Genomic DNA, 11,726 nt, shown 5'->3' on the forward strand with positions numbered 1-11,726 from the left:
GAAAAACATAGGCAAATCGAACGGCTATAGAAAAACATAGGCAAATCGAACGGTTTGTGATAGGAGAAGCTGAATGAAGTGGTAGAAGTCATGCCGAACGGTCAACAGTGTAATACCGATTGGTCAAAAGTGAAACTGAACGGTCATGCGTCATTTGAGTGTCGCAACTACCGCTGAGCGCCGATGACGTGGGCTTGGAATTGTTTTCTAATATTTTTATGGGCTTGGACCTGTTTTCTGTTATTTTTATGGGCTTGGACCTGTTTTCTGTTATTTTTATGTTATATTTAAGGACTTGCACGTCCTAGGGATTGTATCTTTTGATGGCTTGAGCACAGAAACACACTTTTCAGCCCTTGAGGGCAGATTTAGGGATGCGGGAGTCTCCTCTTCTCTTTCTAGGGTTTTTCTATCTCTTTCATTCTTTCATTCCATTATTCATCTAGTTTCTCCATGATAATGGAGAGCTAAACATTATTTGTTGTTGAGAAAGATGTAACCTCTTAAACTCTCGTGTATTGAATTGATTCTTGATTATATATCATTTACTTCATTAATTGTTAGGGTTTTTCCTCTTTGCTTTTTGCATGCTTTGTTTAACTCATTCAATTGTATGATCATTGATTTTGTCGATATGGACACATAGGGGGAAATCTAGAACTGGGAAATTCTCCCGGAAGCAAAATTACCTAGACATAGGAATAGGAGGATCGGTTGCCTTTAAGCTTCTGTGCGAATGTAATGCATGATTAATTGCTAGAGAGACAATACATTGTGAACTAGTAATTAGGATTAGCCTTTCTTCACCGAGACATCAGGTTTAAGGTAAATTAGAAAGTGGCATTAACATTAATGAAGAAGGCGAATTCATATATGCATGAGAGTAAACTATGTGAAATCTAAAACCCAATAACAATATCATCAACTTCATTCATTCATTCTTGTGTTTAGCCTCAATTGATCAAATTGCATTCATGTTTATTTTTATTGCATTTGCATTCAAAAACCCCAAACTTTATTCTTTAGAGTCTTAATTAGTTGAGTAATCACATAACTGTTTAGTGTCGTGAGTCTCTTGGGAAACGATACTTGGTCTTACCATTTATTATTACTTGATACGATTCGGTACACTTACCGAGGTCTTAACAAGTTTTTTACTCCGTTTTCGGGGATTAAAAATTTGTTTATCATTAGGAATCGTTTAATTATAAATTGAAGATTTAAGATAATAAAAAGAAGAATATAATACCATTGGTGGGCCAAAATATGGCATGACCATAGCCTTAGGCCAAGGTATAAATGTGTATAAGGCCTCCCCCACGAATTGGATTTCAGATGTAGGCATGGGCACTCCATCCTGGGGGTCTCTTGGATCATCAATCATTACCTACGCGTGAGTGGGCAATAAAGGAGCATCGTGAATGGTCTGGCCTCCTGTAATTTGTCGTCCCACGACCACTACGCGTGGAGGATCCTCATCAACCAAAAACTCATACTGAATATTGTAATCAGTATGATCTGTAGTAGAGCATGAGCCTTTGGTGCTCACACGAGGTGCAATAGGATCATCTGTAGGGGCGTCCTCCTGCTGTGACTGTTGTTGTTGCTCTTGTTGTTGTTGTTGTTGTTGTTGCTATTGTTGGGTGATCATCGCAAGTTTTTCTTTGAGCATTCTGAAGCGTTCACCCATGCTTTCCTCTAATTTGACTAGCACTTGTTGCCTGATGCTACTAACCATTTCCTGAGTCACGGCTTCTGTGCTTCTTTGTTTAGGGCCAAAGTAGTCCCTCAATCCAATAGCCCCTCTAACAGCACACACACGACATGGACGGTCTAGCCGACATGTGGCTGCTACTAGGAGGTCCTCCCTGTCTCTTGCCACAAATGTGCCTTGACTCTGTTGGTCAACCAAGTCATCCTGCATATCATAATGAAGCTAGACACATTAAAAAGTTTGTTACATAATTTTGTTATGAACTATGGTAATCAGTTAAAAGTTTCCACTTACAATTCTCTAGGATATCTCCTAAGCAAACTGGGATGTAAAATGGCCATTGGACTTTGTCTGTGCAGCCTTCCACAATTCATGTTTGGCTGGTGGAGGTGCTAGATCAGGTGACTCAAGACCTAACTCCTCAGCGCGACCTTTTCTCATCTTTCTCTCTAATAATGCATAACCACCATGTGATAATATGTGTGGTGTATCATTAAGCTTCTGCCTCTATTGGGCGGCTATCCTTTTCACCTATGAAAAAATGAAAATCATTAAGCATAAATCACAAATTAACATCTTGTGTGACTAGAGCAAAATATTAAAAAGCATACTTGCCACTGATAAGTAAGTCTAGATTCTTTAAATTGCACCCACTCCTCCTCAGTTATTTTATATTTTGTACAAGGAGTGTCGTTCTGTTTAGAGCCAAAGACGTATTGACACATCATTCTCGTCTTGAAGTCCCTCCATCGGACTGCAATGTGGGATAAAATCTTCTTCCTTATCCTCTCATCATTAGGGATATCCCAAATTTCCTGTTAAAAACAAAATTAATGTTAAAGCATGATCAACAAAAATAAGTCAATGATGGAAGTAAAACATCTTAAACATACCAAAATATCCTGCCATAGTAGATTTTTATCAACCTGTGGGACATCATCCCAATAGGTAGCGACAATAGGGACATGTGCTTTTGTCATCACGCCCAAGTAACTCCTGAACGATGTTGCATGTGCCCCAATAGGCACAAATGTTCGGGGATCAAACTCCACCGTCACTAGTTTCTCATTAACCCGACGGGATGTGACATCAGGCATCCGAGTCACAGATCTACCTCTTCCTCCCGTCGGACTTGATCCAGAGCTCGTCATACCTGTTTACAAAGTGTTAGTACATTATAGTTGGAACAGACAAAATAAATAAATTGTAGAAGTAATTAAAACAATGTTAAGACACCTATTTATCCCATATGCCTTCGTTGTGATCACATCGAGTTGTATGTATTTCATCGGGTACATCATCAACCTTATTTTCAATGGTTCTTGATGAGAAGGCTTGTCTCAAGTATATCTAGAGAGTCTTTATCATCAGTTGTGTGGATGGCTCTGCCTTCCAATACCACTGACCATTTATGATTCACTAGGTCAGTGACAGAATATTTGTCTTGCTTGACTAGCCATAATAAATGGTTCATCCGTGTAACATATTTTGTTAAGATCCAGCAAAGTGAATCCGAGGTCTTCTATCACCACACCAGAATTACTGTCAACCCATTTACACTTGAAAACTGCAACTCTAAAAGTGACATAATCAATTTCCCAAATTTCTTGTATTCCAAAATAATTGATTGATGCTGTAATTGGATTCTTATCCTTGGAATTGGAAAAGTGTACAGCCTTAGCTTGTAGGGTAACTCCACTATTTTGAACTCTACTTTTATCGTCTTCCTCCTTTGAATAGAACAAGTAATTGTTTATGTAATAGCCGCCGAAAGTGATCACATCAGTGTTAGGTCCACGAGCTAGTCTCAATAGATTTTCAGAAACATTCGAAGTCGCAAAAATCTTTTTCTTAAACCAAGCAAAAAAAGGATTTGCTATGTTCATTAAGTGTCCACTTTTCACTCATATGTGGATGTGCTGACTTAATTTCATCAAATGTGTTGTGAAATGTAAGGAATAACATCCTCTGTGTTGTTTAAAATGTACAAATGTGCTTGATTAACTTCTTTTCCACTAACACTTTCAATCCTTACTCCTCGAACTCACTTTCCTTCACGTCTATTCTCATGTCTTTTCTTTGGAAGTCCTATTGGGTCACAACTTGGCATATAACTTGAGCAGAATTCAATGGCTTCCTCTGCAATATAGCGCTCTATAATCGAAGCTTCCGGTCTCAATTGATTCTTAACATATCCCTTTAAGATCTTCATGTATCTTTCAACCGGGTACATCCACCTCAAGAAAACCGGCCCACATATTCAAATATCTCTCACTAGATGGACAATCAAATGAACCATGATATCAAAAACTGAGGGTGGGAAATATATTTCCAATTGGCACAATAGTCTGATGGCCTCATTTTGCAAATCATCTAACTGTCGAGGATCAACAACTTTCTTGCAAATGGCATTGGAAAACAAACTCAAACGTGTGAGAATACCTCTAACAAAGGAAGGTAATATGGCTCGAATAGCTACTGGTAAAAGTTGTTGCATTAAGACATGACAATCGTGAGACTTTAAACCAACCAACTTCAAATATTTCATAGAAACAAGGCTACTAATATTCGACGAATAACCTTGTGGAACCTTCACACTATATAAACATTGACAAAATATTTGTTTTTCTTTTTTTGAAAGAGTGTGACAAGCTAGAGGAAGATAGGTGCATCTTCCTATGGATTGCGGATGTAACTCAGAAAGGATTCCCATGTCAACAAAGTCTTGTCGTTCTTTCACTCCATCTTTTGTCTTTTCTTTAATGTTTAGTAAAGTCCCAACAACACTATGACATACATTTTTTTCACATGCATTACGTCTATGCAATGTCACACATCAAGTTTACACCAATATGGAAGATTAAAGAATATTGATCGCTTTTTCCAAATGTTTTTCTCAACAGTCTTCTTTTTATGTATTCCGAAGACAACATCAATGTTCCTCACCTGGTCGTATACTTCTTCCCCATTACGTGGCCTACACACTACATCATCCTCAAGACTTACATTAAACGCTTTTTTTCAATCTACGGTAAGGGTGATTTCGAGGAAGGAATCTTCGGTGCACAGTTTTCTGCCCATGCTTCAGTTGAAGATAGCTAGTATTTTCTTCACAAATCGGACATGCAAAATGACCTTTAACACTGTAACCACTCAAGTTCCCATATGCTGGGAAATAATTTATGGTGCAAAACAACATTGCACGCAAACGAAAGTTTTCTTCTGAATATGAATCGAAGACCTCGACGCCCTCTTCCCACAACATTTTTAAATCGTCAATTAACGGTTTTAGATAAACATCAATGTCATTTCCAGGTTGTCTAGGACCCGATATCATCATAGACAACATCATGTATTTTTCTCTTCATGCACAACATAGGAGATAGATTGTAAATCATCAAAATAACTGGCCATGAACTATGTTTGCTACCTAAGTTGCCATAAGGATTCATACCATCGGTAGCAAGTGCAAGTCTTAAGTTTCTCGGCTCTGCACTAAATTCGGGAAATGTGGCATCAATGTTCTTCCATTGTGGGGAATCAGCTGGGTGTCGAAGAAGATATCACATTTTCTTCCATCAACGTGCCACATAAGATTCTTCGCATCTTCTTTAACAGAAAACAATCTTTTCAACCTAGGTACTATAGGTAAATACCACATGACCTTAGCCGGTGGACCTTCATTGTGTTCATCGTTATTTCCATCAAGTTTCTTCTTAAATCCTGACGAACAACACGTCGGACACACCTTCATTGAAGCATACTGATCTCTATACAATACATAGTCATTGGGACATGCATGTATCTTTTGGTATTCCAAACCCATTGGACATAGAATTTTCTTCGAGTCGTAATTACGGATAGGTAACGTGTTATTTTTTGGTAGCATCTCCAACAATTCCGTGAAACTTTTATTAGTCCATTTGTTTCTTTCTTTCAAACAAAATAATTTCAAAGTAGTCGATAACCTTGTAAAATTGATGAATTTTGGATACAACTCTTGCTCTGAATTGTTCTTAAGACTATCATATAAATGAGCTCTTCCAAAATTTTCTTCGCCAATGTCACGTAACATTTCGTCTAAATGATCACTCATCCATTCATTGACGTAATACGAACCTCTTAAAGTTGTTGGCTTATATAATACTTACCCATGCCAAGTCTAAACTGTATAACTTCTCATTATTCCATAGATGAACAGATGATCACGGATGTTGTCCAAGTCTTCATATACTTGATTGAGACAACGAACACAAGGGCAAAAATATGCCCCGTTCACTCGTTTTGCGTGTTGTTTAACATATTGCATGAACTCAGAAACCCCTCGCTCATACTGTTCACTAATACGACGTTGATGAATCTAGCTTCGATCCATACTACTACATTAAACGAAAAGAATCCACGGAAAAAAAAAACTAACTTATGTAAAGAAACAAAAATAAATACCTATCATACGTTGAAGGAAAAAAATAAACTATCATAGTATTCGTACATGAACAAAAATATCTATCGTTATACATATATCATACGTCCAGAATCGACAAACACGAACACATATATCATGCGTAAGAGATATTGAAGGAAAAAAAACCAAACTTGAAATGGTGTCACTGGAGAAGATGACGAAGTTCGCTAACAACGAACGAACACAAATATCAAACGTTGAAGGAAAAAAAAACTATCATAGTATCGTTATACATATAGATATCATACGTCCAGAATCGACAAACACAACACAAACACAAGCACATACATCATACGTAAGAGTATTTTAAGAAAAAAAACATACTTCAAATGGTGTCACTGGAGAAGATGATGAAGTTCGCTGACCCCGTACGAAAAACAGCCTAAAGATAAACGAAAAACAATCGGTCAACCATAGAAATGAGAACCAAATGACATTACAGAGACATAAACGACTTACAAATAACCTTCTTTCTTTATCGTAGTCGTCCAGCAAGAAGAAAGTTCAAGCAGAAATGGAGCCGCAAACAAACAATGAGACTGTGTTTTGTTTTTACATTCAATAAAAAACTTTCACGTCGCATACAACAAAAATTTGATGTTATGTTTAAAAACAACGCCGAAGTCCCAAACCATTAGACGTTTTCTCTTAAAACAACGCACCTTTTTTATTAATTTTTTCTTATAAATTGCAAAGGTTACGTCAAATTTGAAGGGGCTTAGACGTAGTATTGGAAGCCAAAAGTTTCTACCTTTTTATTTCTTTTTAGTTATTTCTATTAAACACGAGAGAATTAATAGAACGTCGAGTTCTGTTGGAATTCGACGTTTTATTCTTCCGCCAAAAAGTACCATACTTTCGGATCTTTTTTCTTTTCTACCCTCCCATAGAATGTCGTAGGCTGCCGGGCTGAGACGTGAAGGGAATTGAAGTACTTGGGAGCATTAATTGTGTGCTTAGTAGAACGTCATATTCGATGGGGCTTGGACGTTTTTTTCTTCCGACAATAGCAGAATGTGGCGCTCTTATGATTCTTTTTTCTTTAAAATCAAACATGAAATTTTTTTTCTTTTTACTTCTTCCTTAATCAATTCAAGTTAGCAGTGTACTGAAATTTGCACTTTTAAACCAGTGATCAGTTTTTGATCAATATCAGAACAACATAATCTTCTCTTCTCAACTAGACTGAGGGTTAGTCCACATAACAATGCAATCAACATTCACAATTCACATATCGTTTACTAAAATAAATCTTCATTTCATTTAAAAATAAAACCGAAGTAGTACATAAAACCAGAGGTGACTTAATGCCATGATTACAAAATATAAAAAAAAATTCCACATAGAAAAGTAGTCCCTATTCTTACGAAGAAGGTTCCATTCAATCTTCATCAGTTGACTCATCATCAGAATCTTCAGTTTCAAAGCCAATGTCATTCTTGTTTCCCTTCTTCTCCATTCTGAAAATAACATCTTCAACTCTCTCATCCCTTTCAGACTTCTTCCTAAATTGATCAACAACATATTTCTCAAAATTAGTTTGTGGAATGAAGGCAGTATGATCTGCAGCAGGAGTAGGCGTACTTCCAACAGTTAACTCATCTGTGAAGAACCATCCATTCACAGTCCTTTCCAGCCCAATAGAAAACAGACTTAGTATACCAATTTCTTGTGACTTGTTGCACACAAGTCTGACTTCTTGAGATACATCTACTCCTTGGAGTATCAGCACCTGGCTGATAAATACTCCATATGACAATTTGTGTTCATATTTATGACCTGCAGCGATCATACAGTCTTTTAGTACTACAACCCAGTTGGTTGGGATTCTAGTCTTGATAGCATTCAACAGAAATACATCTTCTATTGACATTCTGTCCTCGACAAATCTTCCAGGCAGCAATAGCCAAGTCAGGACATAAGCAATCAGTTTATCCTCCTTGTTTAAGCCATCATGTAAGTACCGCTTATCCACCGTGTACCTTCGTGGATATCTTAAGCAATTTATATATATAGCTCTCTTTGTTAGCCATTTGTTTGACACAGAATCACGGATATGAGAATCCAAACCTTCAGTTTTCAGTCTAGTAATATGTGACCAAACATTATTGTCAATAGTAATGTTAACACCTTTGACCCTTGAGTGAATGACCCCATTTACAACCCTCAGGTCTGTTTAGAAAACCTCTACCAAATCTGGATAGCAATCTCCTTTCATCTTGACAAAATCAGTAAGCCTTTGATATGCAATCCATTCTTGAAAAAGGAACCCTTCTTTCTTGAACAATTGCAGGTCCAAATACTTGTGAGGAACTACATATTTTATAACTCTCCAGAATAAAAACTTCCCTCGGATCTCTTCATCACTTATCCATCCAGATGGGTTTGCGTTTCTTGTAACCCAGGAAACCTTCTGTTTTCTTCTAGATGATGATGATGAAGAAGCCATGTCTGGATAGAATTCTTGGAACGTCTTTCACAATCTAGTAATTTTTAACTTCTCATTTTCGAAGCTTAAAATATACAATGGTTGTGTCGAATTTTACTAGGCTTTGACATACTAATTGTCAGCCAGAAGACAAAGAGTTTGACAAAAGACAAAGGATACGTCGTATTCTGCGGATATACGACGTTTTCTTCTTCATCCTCGCGCCTCTTTTTTCCTTTTTAAAACCTCTCATAACCTCCCAATACCATTATATTTTAATATAAGATTTACATTTTAAGATAACCTCTCATTAGAAATGCAACGTTCCGGATATTCGAGGTTTTCTTCTTCAGCCTACCACCATTTTTTGTGCTTTTTCCTTTATAAACCTCCCATAACCCATCATTACCTTTATATTTTAAGATAAGATTTACAAATTTTTTTTATATTATATAAGTTTGTTTAAATTTATCTTGTAATATTTACATATTATAAAATATAAGAACGATTTGTCGGTGAAATTTAAAGAGAATAAAATTTTGTTTCTTTAAAATATTGATTTTATTTCATATGGAAAATAATAATAATATTTTATGAGAATTATGTTTTAGTTATAGATCACAATAATTAAAATCATAATAAATATTTTTATATTATTAAAAGTAATTTGAAATGAATGTTTTAGGCTAAAGAAAGGTATGATTATACTAAAAGACTTTGATTGATTTCTAAATTATAATACTTTAAGTTTGAGAAAAAAATTAAGTTGACTGATAAACTAAAGGTTAAGATAGAATATCGTGGACAAAAATTGAGATAGCTCAGTTAGAAAAAAAATATTTAGACAAGTTAACAACGGAGATGCATCACACCAAGTCAAAGATCAAGAAGACACAACGTGTATGGAGAATAGCCAGACAGATCTAGACCAAAAATTAAAACATAATGGGTTGGGTGATGACAAATTTATGAACACCGAAAAAACGGTGCCACAAACTTGTTTAACAATCGGCAAGTGTGACCGAATCGTATCAAGTAATAAAACAAGGTAAGACCAAGTATCGTTTTCCCAAAGGACTCACGGCCTAGTTTAGCTATATGATTTGTTGATTATTTAAGACCTAAGAACAAATTGATTGTAGGTTTAAATGCAAGGGACAATAATTAAATATGTATGCATGAATTTGATCAATGGAGAAGAGGAAAACAAACACTTTAATGAATTAAATGGATGAGTATGTTGTTGGGGTTATCAATTTCATCTTGTTCACTCTCATATACTTTAGGAATTCATCATTCTTTTCATCAATTGCTAATGCCACTCTCTAAATCACCTTGCAAGAAGGCCTATCCTTAATTACGAGTTCATACAATTCCTAGCATTCCTAGTGATTAGTTCTGAAGTGCAGGAGCTTAAAGGCAACCAATATGCTATTGGGAGAAATTCCCCGGATCTAGACTTCCCCGTACGTTCCCGTATCGACAAAATCAATAATCATGGCAATGAATGAGTTAAACAAAGCAAGCATTAAGCAAAGAGGAAAAACCCTAACTAATGATGAAAGAAAGCATAAGTCTTAAAATAAGATGTTAAAACAAATTCCATATATGAGAGTTTCACAAGACTACATTGATTCCCCAACAACAATACAAGGTTTAGTTCACCATATTCATGGTGAAACTAGATGAACAATAATGAATGAAAGAAAGATAGAACCCTAGAAAGAGGAGGAGGTAGCATGAGCATCCAAGATCTTCCTTCAAGGGGTGGAAAAAAGAGTGTTTGCTTCGTCTCTGCCAAAGATACAAACCCTAGGACGTGCAAGTCCTTAAATAGGGCATAAAAATAACATAAAACAAGTCCAAGCCCATAAAAACAAAAGAAAATCGGTCCAAGCCCACTTAGAATGGCGCTCAGCGGTATTTTACCGCTGAGCGGTACTAGCGCATGATCCATTTTGCCCCCTAGCTGCTGTTTTGCCCCTCAGCGGTGATTTCGGCACCTGAAAACTGTCGCTCAGCGCCACTCGGTCACATTTTTTTCTGCATTCTGGTTGACTTTTCAGCATTATGGTTGACTAGTTGACTTTTCTGGTTGACTGATTGACTTTTTTGGTTGACTGGTTGACTTTTCTGGTTTCTGGTTTACTTTTCAGCACTCCAATCATTCGGTACTTCAATTCTTCTTTCAAATCGTTCAATTAGCCTACAAAATAAAGGGAATCTTGTACAAAACCATTAAATTCACTTTCAACTCTCTTATTCACAAAACTAAAGCAAAAATATGAGTTCAAGCTAGTTTCTAAGTCTTAAAGATTGCTTTTGGTATCAATTTTAAGCATAAAAATAACGGTTTTTCAACCGTTATCATAGGGTCAAAGAATAAGGTAGGTTAAGTTTGACGGTAGAGACTGGTTGACCCAAAATGAATGTTCGGAGATTAAGACTTAAGGTCCAGACAAACTAACATAAGTTGAAGGTCGAAATGGGTCGGCCTAAGCCAAAGGTAGGGATGGGCTGACCCGAGCCAAAGGTAGGATAGAGGACTATCTCCTGAATAATAACTAGTATAGAAAATAAAATAAATTGTATTTTTCTTATCAAAGATTAACATCTTTGTAGCAAATATTTCTTTTAGGGTTTCTTAGGTGCCTTAAACATTTATACCTATATATAGGGACACCAAATACATATGTAGACATTTTGGAAGTCATAAATATGCATTTGCAACGTTGAGAGAGGATTCTTTTGGTTCTTAGTTTACAACTCTGATTCTTATCAAAGATTAACATCTTTGTGGCAAATATTTCTTTTAGGGTTTCTTAGGTTGCCTTAAACATTTATACATATATTGTGGTGTTTCCATCTTTGTCTTATGAACCTCCAGAAAAAAATTTAAAAAAGTCGAGACGGACGGGCCAGGACATGAAAGAGATGGATCTGTATATTTAAAACGGACCATCCACGATTATAAAAAAAAACTCGAATTTAAAAAGTCGACGACGATCTAAGATCAAACGAACTCTTAGAAAAACTTGTATTGGCCACATTGAAATAAATTATTTTGAAGAATTTAATAATTATAATTAGTTATTAGTATAAATGATTATGATATCAAA

The 11,726-nt window shown here is 36.1% G+C and overlaps 1 pseudogene; it reads right to left on the reverse strand.

Annotated features, from left to right (window-relative positions):
• Positions 1 to 2,950: 2,950 nt before the first annotated feature.
• Positions 2,951 to 5,810, reverse strand: LOC148200624 (uncharacterized; annotated as a pseudogene).
• Between the last annotated feature and the right edge of the window lie 5,916 nt (positions 5,811 to 11,726).

The sequence above is a fragment of the Vigna umbellata genome, chromosome 4 (genome assembly GCF_029865625.1).
Source record: "Vigna umbellata cultivar VRB3 chromosome 4, Vumbellata_1.0, whole genome shotgun sequence".
In the NCBI taxonomy this organism is placed as follows: Eukaryota; Viridiplantae; Streptophyta; class Magnoliopsida; order Fabales; family Fabaceae; genus Vigna; species Vigna umbellata.